The sequence below is a fragment of the Pinus tabuliformis genome, chromosome 8 (assembly GCF_031772625.1).
Source record: "Pinus tabuliformis cultivar Carrire ecotype Pingquan chromosome 8, CPIR1, whole genome shotgun sequence".
Classification (NCBI taxonomy): domain Eukaryota; kingdom Viridiplantae; phylum Streptophyta; class Pinopsida; order Pinales; family Pinaceae; genus Pinus; species Pinus tabuliformis.
Genome location: NC_142294.1, coordinates 1,062,071,708 through 1,062,089,937, shown reverse-complemented (window position 1 = coordinate 1,062,089,937; position 18,230 = coordinate 1,062,071,708).

The window sequence follows — 18,230 nt, the reverse complement described above, 5'->3', positions numbered from 1 at the left end:
CAAAAAATTGTTATAATTAAAGGGGAAATTAAATTGGCCTAGATCCATCTTAACTCCGGGTCTACCAAGCCTCAAGAGGGATCAAATAAATAGATTTGATCCCTTTGAGTGCTTGGTAGTTCCAGAGTTATGATGGATTTATGCTCTTTTTTATTTGATCACTCTCGATTTTGGGTAGATCCAGAGTTATGACGGATATTTATTTGATCCCTCTCAATGCTTGGTAGTTCCAGATTTATGATGGATTTATGCTGCTTTTTATTTGATCACTCTCGATGCTGGGTAGATCCAGAGTTATGATGGATATTTATTTGATCCCTCTCAGCGCTTGGTAGTTCCAAAGTTATGATGGATTTACATTGTTTTCTATTTGATCACTCTCGACGCTGGGTAGATCCAGAGTTATGATGGATATTTATTTGATCCATCTCAGCGCTTGGTAGTTCCAGATTTATGATGGATTTCAGCTATTTTTTTATTTGATCCCTCTCGACGTTGGGTAGATCTAGAGTTATGATGGATTTATGTTGTTTTAGTTTTCCCCTTTAAATAGGTTATATTCCACCATGAACATTGCAATATCCCTACCATACTAGGTTGGAGAGGGCCTATGGATACAATAATTACATTAATAAATAATTATTGATAATTAATAATCATCTAGAATTAAAAAAAATTAATAATTATATTTTTTATTTTGTTGGTTTGAGCCACAAGGGTTTTGAACTTAAAATCTCATGATGTACTCAATACTTCATAACACAAGAAATACCAATTGAGCTACCCACTCATGGTCTAATTTTAATAATTATATTTGAATATTAAATAGATTTGATTTGAATTATATTTGATATTAAATCAATTAAATAAAATTTGAATTTCAAAATTTCATATAAATATATATCTTATATTTAATTATGAAAATTGGAGTGGGATGGGTTATTCTCAACCTTGATGAAAAAATTAAAATTGAGTAAAATTGGGGTTAGGCAACTATGCAAATAATGCAAGAAAGACATATGGATTACTACAAGAACTCATTCTTGCCAAAGAAGCAAACATCGAAGATTTGATGGTGTTGGGAGATTCACAACTTCTTATCCATCATCTTGTTCATGGATCCTTGCCTAATGATTACAAATTGCAAAATATTATTTATTGAATCAAGAATATAAAACTAGCCTTCTCTACTATTAGCTTCTTTCATGTGTTGAGAATGAATAATTTTATTGTAGATGAACTTGTCAATAAAAGTGTAAACTTGGACGCACGAGTCCTAATGACAAATGATATTCCTTCCCATAGCAACTATTCATTAACAATGAGTTTGCTATGTAGTGTAAATTTTGTCTATATCTACATGTGTTTTAGAGAATTTACACCTCAAAAAAACTTTTAAAACAACCCATAGATTTTAAAAATAAACATTGTCATAAAATTACATATATCAATAACTTTGAAAATATTTTATTATACTAACTTAATATACCAATCCAAACACATATTTTAAATTAAAACAATATGTTCATTATAATTTATTTTTTAAATGATAATTTATTTTAATAAATATAAACTAAATCCAAAATCAAACTTGCTCAAGGCCACTCTAATGAAATATATTAAAAATATATATTAACCATTAAGGCACCCCATAACTGAACTTATTTTTGTATTTTTTAATCCACGTATGTATATACAACGCATGATGATATTAAAAATTTTGTCAAGAGTCTTTTCTGTTATTATACGAGACCGGCTCTGGTTTTTTCTAAACCATTGTTTTTATGCCGAGGTTACCTGGGAACAACCCTTTTTAGCCTCATCATAATAGCTTCTATGCTATTTATTTTTGTAAATGTAAATGTCTATCAGTTGACAGAATATGATTTAGTTGTTATAGTCCTCACACGATAAATTATTAACACCAAGATCCAAGTATGGCTATAGGCTAGCCAGCAATACAGCAGCGCTACATTTACAAAATGTAATTTTAAAAAATCATGTGGAAAAATATGTTAACCATTAAAACAAAAAAAAAAGTCTTTAAAACTATTATAAACTTATTTCTTTAAATAAAGTAGAAATAAAAAAAAAATAGAAATCGTATTTAAACAGCTAATTATATAAATTACACAAATGTCAACACACCTCTACCTAAAAAGATTAGAACCTTAAGAGAAACCCATTAACGCACTTGTTATACAAATACACATTAAAATATGTATCTTTTTAATAATTGTATTTTTTATTTAAAATTTGTTAGACTTATTTTTTACATATATTATTATTAAAAATGGTGTAGTTTAATTAATATATAAAAATATATTTTTTAAGTCTTTTTGGCTAATTTTATTCAAAATTTATACATATTTTTAAAAATCATAAGTTTAAGTTGTTTAATTTGTAAAGATAGATTATCTCATAAGTTTTTGTCATACTCAAGGAAAAAATCCATTTGTCTATTAATTAGATTACACCATCAAAAAATACTTTTTGTCTTATTTAAAAAATACTTAATTTTAAGAAAAAGAATAAGAATAAAATAAAATTTAAAACAATATTATAAAATATAATTGAAAAAATATAAAATAATTTTGAAAAAATATAATGACGATGATTAATGTTTTTTGAAATCAAAATTCTTTTATCATATAAAAAACTAAGAGTTATCTGAATTTCTTTAAAATCTTATTTATGTGTGTTGAGTCCCGATTTTGTTCATTTTTGATAATGTTCTAAGGCCTTGCTCCTCTCTATTTTGAACTCCTTTTGACCCTTCATGACTCTCTTTTTGTCATATCCTATGTGTTTTGACCAAAAGGGTGTTGTGGGCTTTAAGGTATGAAAATTAGTCTAAAAAGCATCATTTCCCTTTATTCTGGAGTATTTCTGAAGTTAAATGAAACCTAATCAAATTATCTACAACTACAAGAGTATTGATCGAATCCTATGCAAATCAACTATCTTCCGAAGAAGTTCAGTGATTTCCTGCAGACATGCCATCATTTCACGCAGAGTCATCGATTTCCTATAGATATGTCAATTTCTTGTAACCGCTCCGATTTCCTGCAGCGATCTTGATGGTTGAGTATGTTCTGGTCAGCCTCGAAGAGAACGAAAACATGGGTTTTGTCAAGAAATCCATCTACATGGATGTTGTCCTATTGGCTGCCTCAAAAATGCCATCGAAACCGCCCATATCTTCAGACTTCTCATGAATGACTGAAGTGGGAAACAACCTCAACAACTTAACGAGATCAATTTGATCCATGCTTTCAGTCATGGATCAAACTCAACATGCTTATTTTTATTGTATTTTCCAGTTATTATTAGTAGATAGTTGCAGTATTTCAGTTTTCCTAATTCGGGCAAGTTTATGCCTCTGTATTTGTATAAATACTTTCATGTCTCATTTGTAAAGGAGGCTGATATATCAGACGTTGATACTACTATAATACTTGTTCAGATTAATACAAAGTTCATGTTCTGTTGATCCTGTTGTGTAAACTCCTTTAGCAGTTGAAGGAGTTGTGAGTAAGGGAGGGCCCCCTTTACTCACAACTCCCATAGTTGCAGATTGTGTTCTTTTAATTATTTTTATGAATTGATAGAGTTTTTACACAACTTTTGATTCCTCTTTTCTAAATTATAGCAACACATGTGTGATGATTAAATGGTGAAGCTTATGTGATGAATATGTTTGGAGTATTTGAGTAGGCTTTAATCTTACATTGCAAATTGTTGAATTGATTTAATTTTTGTTTGATTGATCTATTATCTTTTTCTAATCAACATTAGAAATTTTCAGAGCTTTAGAGGGATAATTAAATCCGCTCCATAGCCTTTGCTGCTAAGTGTTGATAGGAAAAATGGACACTGCAGTTGTGTGTGTATGTGATTTTGGTTAGGAAAAAATTAAAAGTATTAGCCTGCATATATTTTGTGCAACATCTCACAAGGTTACCTACCCCTAGTTGATAATTTATGTCTATTAAATTATAAGTCTATAATTTGCCCAAACATTTTGGCGCCGTTGCTGGGGAGGTGTTAAGGGATGATACTGAAAGTGTTTTAGTATGATTTCTTTTTGTTTAAGTTTTTCAGGATCGGGGGAGTCGAAGTGGTAAGACGTGGGGTAAGGCCTATGCACTTGCAGAGATTAGAATTCGCCAAAGCCATGTCCTGATTATTTGGTAAGTAGAAGTTTTGATTTCTTTTTATAGGGGCCAATATAAATTTCCAAGTCTTTTTGGTGGTGGTGTGAGTACCACTTCGTTCACTAATAAATTGGCAGGGAAAAAGAAATTTGCAAAGAACAAGGAGGAATTTGAACCAAGGACTGACAGTTCTGAACAGGGATCAACAACTAATCCTAAGCAGAGCAATACCCCCACAACAGAGAAGAATCCTTTTGACAGAGGATCCTCTGTTGCTGCTCATCAAGAATCTCCTCTTACGAGGAGAACATCGTCTTTGCTTGGTGGTTAGCCTGAAGAATAATTTCTCTTCAATCTTATTCAAGAACCAAAGTTCCACAACTAATTCTGAAGGATCTGTAGTTTACTAGGGTCCCACTCCTTTTTGGTTCAATATGGATCATTTAGAGGGTACTGGTACTACAAATGGGGACTATCATGAGAAGGAAGAGGAACCATTTACATTCGAATTTCCTATCAAAGATTCTGTTGGGACCAGTTAGATGAAAAACATTCCTCCCTATGCTTTGCCTAATTTTCGTGGTACCTCTAGTGAAGATCCCAATGCTTTCTTATTTGAGTTTGATGTATTGAGCTACGGTTACTTTTCAAATGCTCAAAAGTTGAAGTTTTTTCCTGCCACATTAAAAGATGCACACCTCAGATGGTTCATGGGACTAACTGCGAATTCCATTTCGACGTGGGATGACATGAAGAAGGTGTTCCTAAAAAAGTATCAGGATTGTTGTAAGACCAAGGACATCAGGGAAGAAGCCTTTGGCATGACCTAGAAGAAGGAAGAAAGCTTGGAAGAATTCTTGGAAAGATTCCAGTATAACCGATCAGGAGATCACAATGTCCAAAAACGGTTGGATGCCTCAGAGTTTCTTCACCAATACCTTGAGGAATTTTCCTATCTCCACTCACCTGTCGAGGGCTTCCCATAGATTAAACTACCTCCACCCCCAAACCTTGGGAATTTTCTTGAAACCACCTCACCTGGTTCTGAAACCTTCTAGAAAACCAAAGATCAACTAGAAAGAAATCTCATCACACCATGGTTATCTAAAAATGGCAAGGCAAGATTGAAACCACTGTCACACCAGGAAAAACCCATTCCAATGAAAAAAAAAGATCCAAATTCACAAATTCATGTATCATGCATTCACAAACTAGCTAGGAAATTACACATGTAGCATGTTACTTGCTAATCCTCTTACTAAATTTGCTTGATCCAAGCTTCCTTTCTTGTCCTTTACTTTCATTTTCTTCCTTGCCTTCCTTTCTCTAATCCCAGAGTGCTCCAAGAATGCTCTAAGTGTTCAATAGTATGAGAGAATAGAGAGATCTCCAAACTAAACTAACAAAAGTTGTGAACTAATCCTCATAAGCCTTTTTATTATTAAGACATTTATTTTCTTCATTTTCCTTTATTTTTCCTTCAATTTCCCTCTCATGTGAATCAATGTCTCTCCACCTTCCTTTTCTCTTATTTTCCTTTATTTTCATAAATAAATTCCAATTAATGCCTCTTTTCCAATTTCCTTAGACATAATAAACCAAAAGTGACACCCACTAGGATGTTTTTCCCAAAATTTAGCTTGGACTATGTTTCCCATGACCTTGGTCTTATTTTGTCGTTATTATCCTTACTACATGAAATTTTAGCCTAGGGTTGTTATAAACCCCCCCCCCCCCCCTTGGGGGAACATCGTCCTTGGTGTTCTGTGACACCTATGACAACCAAAACCTTTGAAAACCAAAACATACTCCCTATGGAGCTTTATAACACAACTCGGTGTAGTATTTACAATGACCACTGTTGAAAACGTAACAAACATACCATTTACTAGAGCTTTAAAACACAACTCACTACGATATTTACAATAACAACCACATATAGTTGTGCACATTTGATTCAACCATAAAATAACCATATTGTTTATGGAGCTATATAAATCTAGCTCGATACAATATTCATAATAATATAGACATACATACATGTACACATTTTCTTTAACCAACAAAAAAAGGATATGATGCCTACATCAGCAACAAGAGAATCCAGAGGCTCACACCTCCACCCTCAAAAGTAATACCAGGATTCACCTCATTCCTAGAAAGTCCAGAATTCACTACCAAAGTCAAACCTGCATCCAATGTCTAGCACTACAATCCTTGCACTACCTGTTCCTTCTGTGAACATGTACCGACATATTGTTCTAGGGAACACTCCCAATGTGCATTAGGGGATTTTTGAGGTCTAAAATCTCCCTACTAAGGAAATTATAAAATAATAGTGGAAATAATAAAATAATATTAGATTACATCATCAAATTTTAAGGGAAAAAAGACAAAACTATTTTTTCAACTCGTATTTTCAACTTATCTCTGTATGCGTTTACTTAAATTTCAAGAGGAAACACTTGTTAGATGCATAATTTGATTCCTCATCCAAGGAGTACCCATGTTGCAAACTTTCGATGGACCCTGCTACATGAAAAATGAGAAATACATGAAAAACGTGATTGAAATCACTTTTTTTCATTCATTTCACATTTTTCGTGTAGTAGGGTCCATTGAAACTATGTAACATGGGTACTACTTGGATGAGGAATTAAATTTTACATCCAACGAGTACTCCCGCTCAAAATTTGAGTAAAAACTTAGGGAGATAAGTCGAAAATATGAGTTGAAAAAGTAGTTCTATTATTTTATTATTTTTTAATCTTTGTACTTTTTTACTCCAAAATGGTGAATCATCCCCCATGGCTGGCATCATCATCTTGAATCCTATTGGTCCTTATAAAGTTTATTTTGGTTGTACATTTTTCTTAGAGGCCCATTTTAGACCTCAAAAATCCCCTAATGCTTCTAATTCCATTTGGAAATGCTAATGACAAAAACAAATTCATTCTCTTTCCTTCCCTTTTATGCTACACAGTCCCTCGATAAATTTGGTTACCCACTTCCATGCAATCACTCACCTTCGAAGTTCCTTGACATCCCCTTCTCTACTACACAATCCGTCGAGTGATCCATCCCTTGGAAAGGTATCCTCGCATCAGAAAGTCCAAAACCAAGGCATATCCCTGCCTCAAAACCATCATACTGGTCATAGCATGCTCATGTAAATCAATGGACATTATTGGGTACCAGTGTCCCACAATGGCCCTGCTCCTAAAGTGCTTTACCAACGTACTACTTCCTATTCCAATTCCTTTTTGTTGTTCCTCCTAACATTCTTTTAGTCAATTTCAACCACCGAAACTGGGCATTTCCCTGCTTTGCTGTACCAAGCAAATAATTTCCATTAGACTAAAAAGGAACTGAAATAAATTTAAATCATACCTCATTGGTGGCCCGTTAATAAGGTACACTTGCAACTCTATTCACTTCCTGTCACAAAAAGTCAAACTAGCTCTCTGATCAAATCATCATGTATAAACATATCACATTTAGTTAGCTAAAAATGCAACCATCATAATTCAAAATCATAAATCACATGCAAACATCATAAATAAAAATCATAAACTATGTTCATAATTAAAAACCAAAATAAAATATTGATACTTATCTTTCAAATGGTTCTTTGCTTCTACCTTTGTTCTTTTTCCTTTCTGTACACACACTAAATTGGTTGCCAAACCCAGCAAGCACCCAATGCCTTCTCTTCTCTTTGACTATGTGCACACACTGGATTAATTTCTAAACCCAAAAAACACCCAGTTCCTTCTCTTTTCGTTAACCATGTATACACACTGGTTTGGTTTGCAAAACCCGGCAAGCACCAAGTGCCTTCTCTTCTCTTCAAAGCAACAATGGAATCTAGAGACTAAACAACTTCCTACCTCAATATTAGCAAAAAGGGTATCCTGAGACTAAACCACCTCAACCCTCAATATCAACAACAAGGGAATCCAGAGACTAAACCTCCTCAACCCTTAATATCAACAACAAGGGCATCCAAAGACTAAATCACCTGAACCCTTAATATCAACAACAAGGAATCTAGAGACTAAATTGCCTCAACCCTCAATATTAGCAATAAGGGCCCAGATAGTCCCACACCTACCTGTCCCATCACATTATACAACACATACACATACATTGTGCACAACAAAATTCATACACATACACCCAGTGTACCACACTACACATACACCTACACCCAATGTACAACACAATACATATACATACACACCATACAATACAACGAATACACGTTCCACAACACAACAACTACACAATACATGTAACACAATACCATATATACACAACACAACATGTACGACATGTACACAATACCACATGTACACATCACCACATGCACAACGTGTACACAACAACACCTGCACAATGTGTACACAGTAGCACATGTACACAACACCACCTACACAATGTGTACACAACACCACATGCACACAACACCACATGTACATAACACCACAATCCACACAACACCACATGTACATAGCACCACCTGCACAACGTATACACAACACCTCCTACACAACGTGTACACAACACCACATGTACATAACACCACCTGCACAACGTGTACACAACACCACATGCAAACATGTACACCACAACAAAATTGTACATCCAGAGATCACATTGTCTCTACCAGGTGCCCTTGCTTCTAGCATCTTTCCGCTATGAATGCTTGTCCCAAAATGTCGTAGATCGCACTGCTTTCATTCCGCTTATGTATCCCTTAGCATTACCTACCATGGCATAAACATAGGCATAGTATAAGCACATAATATCAATTCATATCCACATGATACTAACCTCATAGATCTGTTAGGGATATTCTGCCCACTTGATTCCTCATAAACCAAGAACCCCTTCATGGCATTCACCTACATAAGCAAGCATTCATCCACATGCATGATCCATGATGATCCGGTCAAACAATGACATACATATATACATATAAACGTCATTATAATAAAACAATCATGGTCCATAATAGCCTTGTCAAACAATGACATACATACATAAATATATATAATCATTAGCATATTCATGATCACATCACAATTACCAATGTTCATAAGATCAAGGTTAAGAGAACTCCCTTTATCTATTCAAAGCACGCACAACATTGGCAAGAACAGTTCCCAACATAGACAATGCATTTGAAGCCTCAAATCCTTTCACCTTGACTTTCCTAATTACCTTTCTCATGACTATCCTACCACCATCCATTTATCCCAATGGACCCAAAAAATCCAACAGGTTGTCATACTCTTTACTTTAGTTTCCCTTTACTCATGCACGAGTCTTCATTTGGGTCTTACATTACCTATTGGGTTTCATTCAATGCTCCCTGAGATACATTAATGTTCCTCTTCCCCAACTAATTCCCCAGACCCTTAAAACATAAAAGGGAATAAAAATAAACATACAAGATGAAAACCATGAAAAAACAATAAAAATATGGCACCACAAACAAAGTGGCATGGCCATGCACCAAACGCAATCAAAACCACAATTGAAAAGTAAAGAAATCACAAAAGACTGAAAGAAAAAGTCTAACAACAAACACCATGACTCAAGCCCATGGTTGCCAGTGCTTCCAAAGGGAAACTCAACCCAAGCCTCTTCAAGAGTTCATGCAGTATATTTTTCCATGCAATTCCCTACATCATACTTCCATAATGCACAACTATTAGTGCAAAATAAATATAACAATGTATTGTTGGCATAAGCCTAGCCTATCGTTTGTTAGCTTAGGAGTAGCTTAAGTTTAGTTTAGTTTTGTTTATTTTGACAGTGTTTTGTTTTCTCTTTGATCTCATGCTTTTCTTCTCTTTCTTCAAAATAAGCCTTGTATGAAATTCGTGTTTGGTTCTAAATAAGCATGGAAAAGTTTGAAAGGACATTGTACAACTATTAATGCTTGGTTAACTGTCCATCCCTATTATTTGCATGGGCCTTGTATCTTTTAGTCTATGATGCTTAGAATAAAAACATCTTCTTTCTCGAAGAAAACCTTACTGGATTTGTGGAGTTTAAATCTATAAATAGGATATTCTTCTTCAATCATATTTATGTTTGATTGGTTAACTTGTTATCTTAGTCGAGTAGAGAAAGGACAGGAGGAAACTTAAACAAGTGGACTGTATTTCTTAGGTGTATATATATCCTTCTCTGAAGCGACAACCTATTATGCTTTCAATAATTTAGGATCCCTCTTTTCCCCATTAAATAATAAGTGTTGAAGTATAGTTATATAAATAAAATAAATAAAAGGTGAAAGAAGAGAAAGGATTCATGTGTAGAGAGGTGAAGCAAGCAACTTTGTCAGGGTACTGAACAAGCTCACTGGCAACAAAGCAATGCTTGTGTTCCTGTAGTGACTCCATTAGGGTACTGAACAGGTTCACTAGAAACAAAGAAACACTAGAGATGAAAAATAAGAATCTAATAATCCTTTCACTTACGTATCTATATACGCCTCATCCCTAATCGAAACAACTGAAGTTTGACTTGTTTTGTTAGGGTGTGGCAGATGAAAAGAATAAAAGAAACTATATCTTTAAGTCAAGCTAAGTAAGGAAGCTACAGTGATTGAAAAAATTAACAACACTTCTTGAAGAGATAGACCCAGTTTATAGAGTTAGACCCATACAAAGAAGCTAGAGTTCTACCATTGTGTCATAGAGTGTTGTAGCTCCTACAACCCCCCTCCAAAATTTTGCCTATGGTTCAATTTTGGAGCCTACCTTTTGTCAATACTAATATTTCATGGTCATAAAGTGTTCCTCTTGATAGTTTAGTGTCGTAATCACCCATTCTTTCATGCAACACTTGTGTGATGTTTTGACTAAATCGTGTTTCCCGCAATTGCACAAATTTTGACGACAAGTTATTTTCCTCCAAACGCAAGCCAACTCTTGTCCTGATCTAGCCTTGCTCGCTTCTCTTGCCTCTAGGAGATGTGAAATCCTCTATCACTAGAGACTGTGCAATTCCTTCGGGAAGTGAACTGCATAATTTTGCAAGGAAGGTAGTGATTGAGTAAGTGAAATGTGAAATCTTCCACTAAGAATCAAAATTGTACAATCCACTAAGCTAGTGGACTGTTTAATCCCTTGACACTAGGAATTGTGTAGTCCTTTTTTCCAGTGGACTGCACAATCCATCAAAGTAAGAAAATGCACATCCCTAGAAAATAGGGAGTGTGCAATCACCTATGAAAGTAGCACAAAGTTTCTATTTTTTATGTAAGGACAAATGACGTTTTCTCCTTAATTTAAGACATGAGCTTCATCAACCCTAACCTAATCCTAAGGGGTCTAAATATATATAATAGAGGTTTGTAGAGCTCATTTTTAGACTTGAAATTAGATCTCTAGCCTTCCCCATGAGATCAAGGAGCTTTGGATTTGGTTTACATCAGTTTTTTGTGTAAGTTTTTAAAGTGTTGTTTTTTATTACTTTTTCCACCACTTCTGTCGTTTTTGTGTTTACAAGTGCCATTTTTCCCATTTATACTTGTAGTTACTAGATTTTCTGCTATATTTACCTTATACAAGTGTTGCTTCATTCCATCATTTAGTTTTTACAAGTGTCACATACCTCCCAAGTTATTTTGCATACCAGTGTTACTTTTGTTGGGTCTTTTGTGCATGCATGTTCTTCCCTTTTGCATGATATTTCCTAGTCATTGTTAAAGATTGATTTAACTTATATTAAGGAAAATCTACCGTTTACTCCTTCCTCAACTCCAGATCTAAAAGTTTTCCTCTCTCTTGGGAAATACTATGCAATTCTTCATGAGTCGATGCCTTCCTCTACTATGCATTATGCAATTCCAAGACGCAATCTTTCCCCTTGCTATTTGTGATTGTGCAATGCACATTCAATGGCTTGCCTAGTTGCGCATTGTGCATGTCCAACCCTTAACTTCCCAATTTTTACCTTTGAGACTATGCAATGTGCAGTTCTATCTCTCTCTCCTACCTAGCTGAAATCGTGCATTACGCAGTCTCAAGCCTCAATCCATCCCTCTGGTAGTTGAGACTATGTAATCCTCCTCTCTCACTGTGCATTGTGCATTCTTTGAGCTCAGTGTGCCTTCTTCTAGCCTAGAATTGCATAATCTCTATCCTTATCACTGTGTTGTTTCTTTTTAATTGATAGATGAGTTAATTTGTCTAAGAGATAACGATCTTTTACTATGAGTGAATATTTTTCCACGGGTATTGTAGTTCTTGAGCACACTTCTTTTCAGCAACATAAAACATCATGCCTCCCAATAAATTAGCATCAAAATAGGCTATAGAAAGTAGTATCGATAATGTGGTCAAAAGTCCTTCATCCTCAGTTCCCATTCTAACTGATACATGGTTGTACATTGAAGAGGGCTTAGATATCACATGCAATATTAGTAAGGATGCATTCACGACTAGAGAATTTAATGAAAACCTAGAGGATAGAGAGGTATATATAAACATCCAACGGTCAAGGCTTCACAAGGTCGCTTTCAGATACCTGGTCTTACCTTGTGCAAATGTCATCAACTAGATTTTGCAAGGATTCGACACCAAGAGCATGTCTTTGAACAATTCTAGTGGGAAGCAGCTTGCCTCCTACCATCTACATGACATCCACTTGATATATCACCTGCATAAGATTGAACAACACATGTACTATTATTTCTATGCAGCAACAGGCTATCACATTAATAAGGATGTAGTTAAGATGTGGGTGAATCCTTCCTAGAAGGAAGGGTTTACATGGTGTATCAGATTGTCCCTGATGGGAAGATATTAACTACTCTGATCTTCTACCTTAACAACTGAAGATCAATGTGAATAAGGTGAAAAATACACCAAAAGGCAAGCAACAACAATTCTACATGTTTGCCTACCTTACGGATGGTATATGTGCTCGCAATGCTTTCCCTGACATGGATTGGAAATGGACTTCCAAAGACGTCCTATCCATATATATTATAAGTTGTTAGAAAAATGCAACTACAAGGGAGTTTTTAATAAGATGGATGGTCATTTATTCAAGGTCCTATACTAAATTATTTTTGATGAAGAGGCCCCTTGCATGCCACACTAGGAAATGAGTGTAGTATCAAAGGTTGTATATTGTTTCACCTCCCAGACGACATATACCTTAAAGTGTTTGGTTTCTAGAAACCATGTCATCTGTTACCAAGGTATTCCACAGAAAAAATAGTCATGAAAGAGGTCACATATCATCTTGTCACAGGTTTTTCTGTGGTGCTGCAAAGGAAGAAGAAATCACCACGGCTTGCTCTTCCCTTACAGGTGGGATCTTACATGATTAAGAAATTGAAGGGTGCATAAACTGAAGCAAAACAATTGGAAGACTTCGGGTTCAATACAATAGAATATCATCAGTATGATCCTAGAGGAGTTTTCAAGAACATTGTGCCAAGTTACACTTTGTCTCACCATATGGGACATATGCTAGGCCGAAGGAAGAAAAGATGAAGAATCGTTATAATTCCTCCTATTCATTTGCACTAGGAAATCAGGGAGGCCCTTCCAATGTAGTTCCAGAACAAAGTGTTACTCAAGAATTCAAGCAACTAGAAGAGCACTCTCTAGTGAGTATCAAGTATAATAGGAAGGTTACCCACAACCTAGCATAGGAGTAAAGTTGCAATTTCAAGGAAAACCTAATTATTGTAAAGGTGACTTTGACAACAGAAAGGAAAAGGAAGAAACAGGAATTGGAGAGGAAATAGGAAGAAAATAAGATACATAAGGAAGAATAGGGAGGAAGGAATAGGAGGAAATGTGAGTGCAGGAAGAGGTAAGATAAAAGGAGGAAGAAGAAGCTAGACTAAAGAAGGAAGAAGAAGAAAGGCAGAAACAACTTGAAGAAGTATAAAGTAAGCATAAGATAAAGATTTTGTTAAAGAGATATAGGAGAAGAAAGTAGCCCAAGACATGGAAATACAACAAGGGATACAAAACTAGGATGTTAACCTCATGCCCAACACAAAAAAAATCATCATCTAGCCTTTGCCTCCTCCTACATATGGGCACACGCCAAGTGTTGAAGAAGATATCTCTTCTCTAGATGAAGACTTGATCATGGATATCTCGAGCTTAAACTTTAATGATCTCCAGAACATAATTGTGTAGGAAAGGAAGACACACTTTATTAATGATCTTACACATCCTTCCTTCTTTCATAAGGAAAGGGTGATTGTCATTAACACCAGAAGGAATCCTCAAACCATCAATACAACTAACTTAGCCTTTGCATGTGCTTCAAAAACAAGTACATATTGTTTGATGGTGGAAAAAAATAGATGGAAAAGAATATGGAATCTCCAAAGTAACAAATAGAACAACTCCAAGAAGAGAATGATAATCTTCTTTCACAGATTCTTTCTTGCAAGAGCTTCGAGCAGCTATATTTGGCGAGATCCAGGCATTGGAAGACACCATGAGGAATCCTTATGAGGAGTTGGTCACCTTGCATAAAGAAGTAGTTCGTTTACATGATATGAAAAAGAAATCACAGGAAAATGTAAAATCATTGAAAGTCATCCATGCATCCATTACCGTGATTCATGAGTGGGAAACTAAGTATATGAGCGCACTAGTAAAATTGGTCAAGAAGTCAAGGAAGGAAGTAGAGTTGGAAAATTTTGAGGTCATAATGCTTATACAAAGCAACAAACAAATCAACACCTTTTTGGCCAACATTTTAGCTGCTTATGCATGATTATACAACATTTTGGATTCCTTGGTTCAAGCACACAAGATCCCCTCAGTAGGGCCATTTGCATAAACAAAGGGTGGAATCATGGTCAAGAAGGTTATTGAGGAATACTTGAATTAGTTAAAGCATATCAATACCAAAGAAGACTTGGAGGTTAATAGACACAACATGCAGAAGTTCATAGGTGGTCCTGCTAAGATCAATATGAATTTGTTCTCATTGTAGAAAGAAGTGAAAATTGGTTCCAAAACCATCTACCCATATGAAATGGAAGCTAGAGTCTATTTATAGCCTAACCTTACATCAAATTTTGAGGCGACCATTGCACAGTTAAAGCTTGGCTTCAATATGTAACCATAAAATTTCTAGTTTAAGGTGTTGAGCTAGAGTTTCCTGAAACACAAACTTAATGTGTCTAGTTTGTCTTATTAGGCTCTACCCATTTTTGTCCTATATGGGTTTTCGTATTATTGTATTTGAAATAAAATATGTGAGTGAAAGTCCAAGAGTTAGTTGTGAAATATGAAAAGTCATTAGTTAGGAAAAGACAAAAGAAGTTAAAGAGTCATGAGAGTAGCTCAAAGGTCACAAAGGGAGATGAAGAGTCATCTCATTTGTTATAAATGAACCCTCATAACTCAAGGAAAGGGCTTGGAACCGAAGGCTAAAATCTTATATTTGGAATTGTTGATGGTGTTGGATGCTTCCAACATGTAGGGGATCTCCCATCTATGGGGTCCCAATTAGACCTCACACTGTTTCGTGTAGGAGTGCCATTTGGTGATATGTCTAGCCACCATTGTGAATGGTTTGAAAATGTGCCTTGGTTACAACACATAGACAAGAGATCATAAACACCTCTTTGAGGCAGCAAGCACATAATATTTTGTGACACCAATAATGTAAAGGAAGATTTAATGATCGTAAAGAAAGACGAGACTCTGATAGGCAAGTAATAGTACTATCCTAAGAGGGACCCACGAGCACAAGGGGAAAGGCCTATTGATTAACCTGCAAATTAGTTCAAAAGATAAACAAAAACCGTAAAAGTGTAACAACACTCATTCAACAATATCCATATCTAAGAAATGAAATATTTCATTAATATCAGTATTTGTTACCCCAACATATAACACAAACATACAAATAAAAATATTACTGCATTCAAGATACATGCATGAAAGAGTGTTCACTCGAAGAAATTCTAGTTATTAATGAAAGATTCCAAGTACACTATTACACTGGTGGAATACTAGATCTAGTAGTGGAACATGAAGCTACAACTTGCTTCTCCAAAGAATGAGTTTTACCTCCTATGCACCGCTAGAGAAGCCAAGGCAAAACTCTAAAAATCCAAGCCCTTGGTTTGAGTTATTAGTACTAATTTATAAGAAATGACAATGACTCTTGATTTACCTCATGACTCTTCAACTTCAATGACTTATGGGCTTCCACATAACTTTTCACATTCTACATATGACTTTTTATATTCCACATGTGTCTCTTGGACTCCATTATATTGGAATTATTACAAAAGATAAAATCATACATATAAGACAATGACTGTATATAACTAAATTCTAATAAAACAAAATATTTTCAAATAGACAAATTATTTTCTTCTTCATGGATTTAATTGGTTATGTATGAGTGCCATGCTCTAAGATCCATTGCGATGAGTTTGAATTAGATCGTCAACTCTGCCACAATCCACATCTTGACCTCCATTGCTTCTAACACCATGGATTTGGAGTTAGATTACACATTGTTCCACAACCATGAGAGTTTCGTGTGGTGCTTTATTGGTGTGATGACATACTATAGAATAATGTCATTGGTAACCTCTAGGCCATCATGTTCTATTATTCGCTTGATATGTTTAATGAACTACTTTACCTCCTGCATAATAACATTCTTGCACCTTATTTCCCCTATTTCACCCACTGTAGGTACTCCATGTTTCTATATCAAGGATTCAAAACCATTATGAATTCATCCATAAGTAGAAATGGTGTGGGTTTCCTGCTAGCCAAGGTGGATGTAGTTTTGAATGCGGAGAATCAATTGTACCTTGGCCATCTCAACAATGATTATATCCTTTCTAACCAAATTCTTTGGCACATTTGGATACTTGGCACCACACTTTTGTATGAGATCAACAACTTTGTTTGCAAACCTCAAGAGCTTCCAAATATCTTGAGCTTTCTTTTATATTTCATTCAAGGTTGCCACCATCTCATGTAGGAGAATTATCTCATCATGTAATTTCTTCACGGTGTCCTCCATTGGTCCCAATTCTTCAAGTACAACTGATTGGAAATCCATTATGTTGAAACCACCAAAATACAATCATTTTTTCTCTGTAATGAGATGATCTACTTGTCACTCTGTTGAATCCAACTCCTTCCTCAACCATGCATTTTCACTCATGATATACTCAGAATTATCTTGCATTGTTCTCACGAAATCAACATTAGCTACCATGAAAACTCGAGGGTTTCTCCTAGTGTTCGCAGCTATCACCTTCTCAATGGATACAAAGACTAGATGCTCAAGGTCATTTGTGAAGTACCTTCGCCTATCTTTTACAATTGTCTTTTTCAAATGATCGAAGGTAACATTACATACATCCATGACCCTGCCTTCTAGTGGAGGTGTAATCCCCATCTCGTTGAATGGGAGATGACCACCTATGAGTGGAATATCTAATGGAGTATCTGACTCATCATTGATAAGCCCAATAACAACCTCTTCCTCCAGTTATATTTTTATTTCCTAGGTCATATAGTCTTCCTCTAACACTTATGTGGCTTATTCTTATTGTAAATACTTTTGTTCTTCTTTTATGCTCCTATTTTCTTCTTCTTCTCTCCTTATTTCTTCTTCTACTTCTTGTTTCTATCTAAAAAAATCATTTTTATTTTCCTTTTCCTCTTATTCCTATTCCTTCCTATCCTGCTCTGCTTCAATGGGATCCTTTCTCATGAGAAAGGATTTAAACTTTCTACTGATTTGTGCCTCTGAATCATGCTTCAATTTCTTTCTAGGTGCTACAATGGCCACATGAGCAGTTGTTGTTTGTTGTGCTTCTTCCACTTGTACTTTTGGAATCTGTCTAATCTCGAAGGGACCTTCTTCACGTACTAGGAAATATTATCTTAATGCATTGTACCAATTCTTAACCTTTTCATCTTCTGAGACAATAATTGGTACATATGGACAAGTGTACCCTATCCTGTCACAATGTTTCGTACACACCTTCCTTGGATCATACCTATGATGTTGAAAATGGCAACAAGAAAA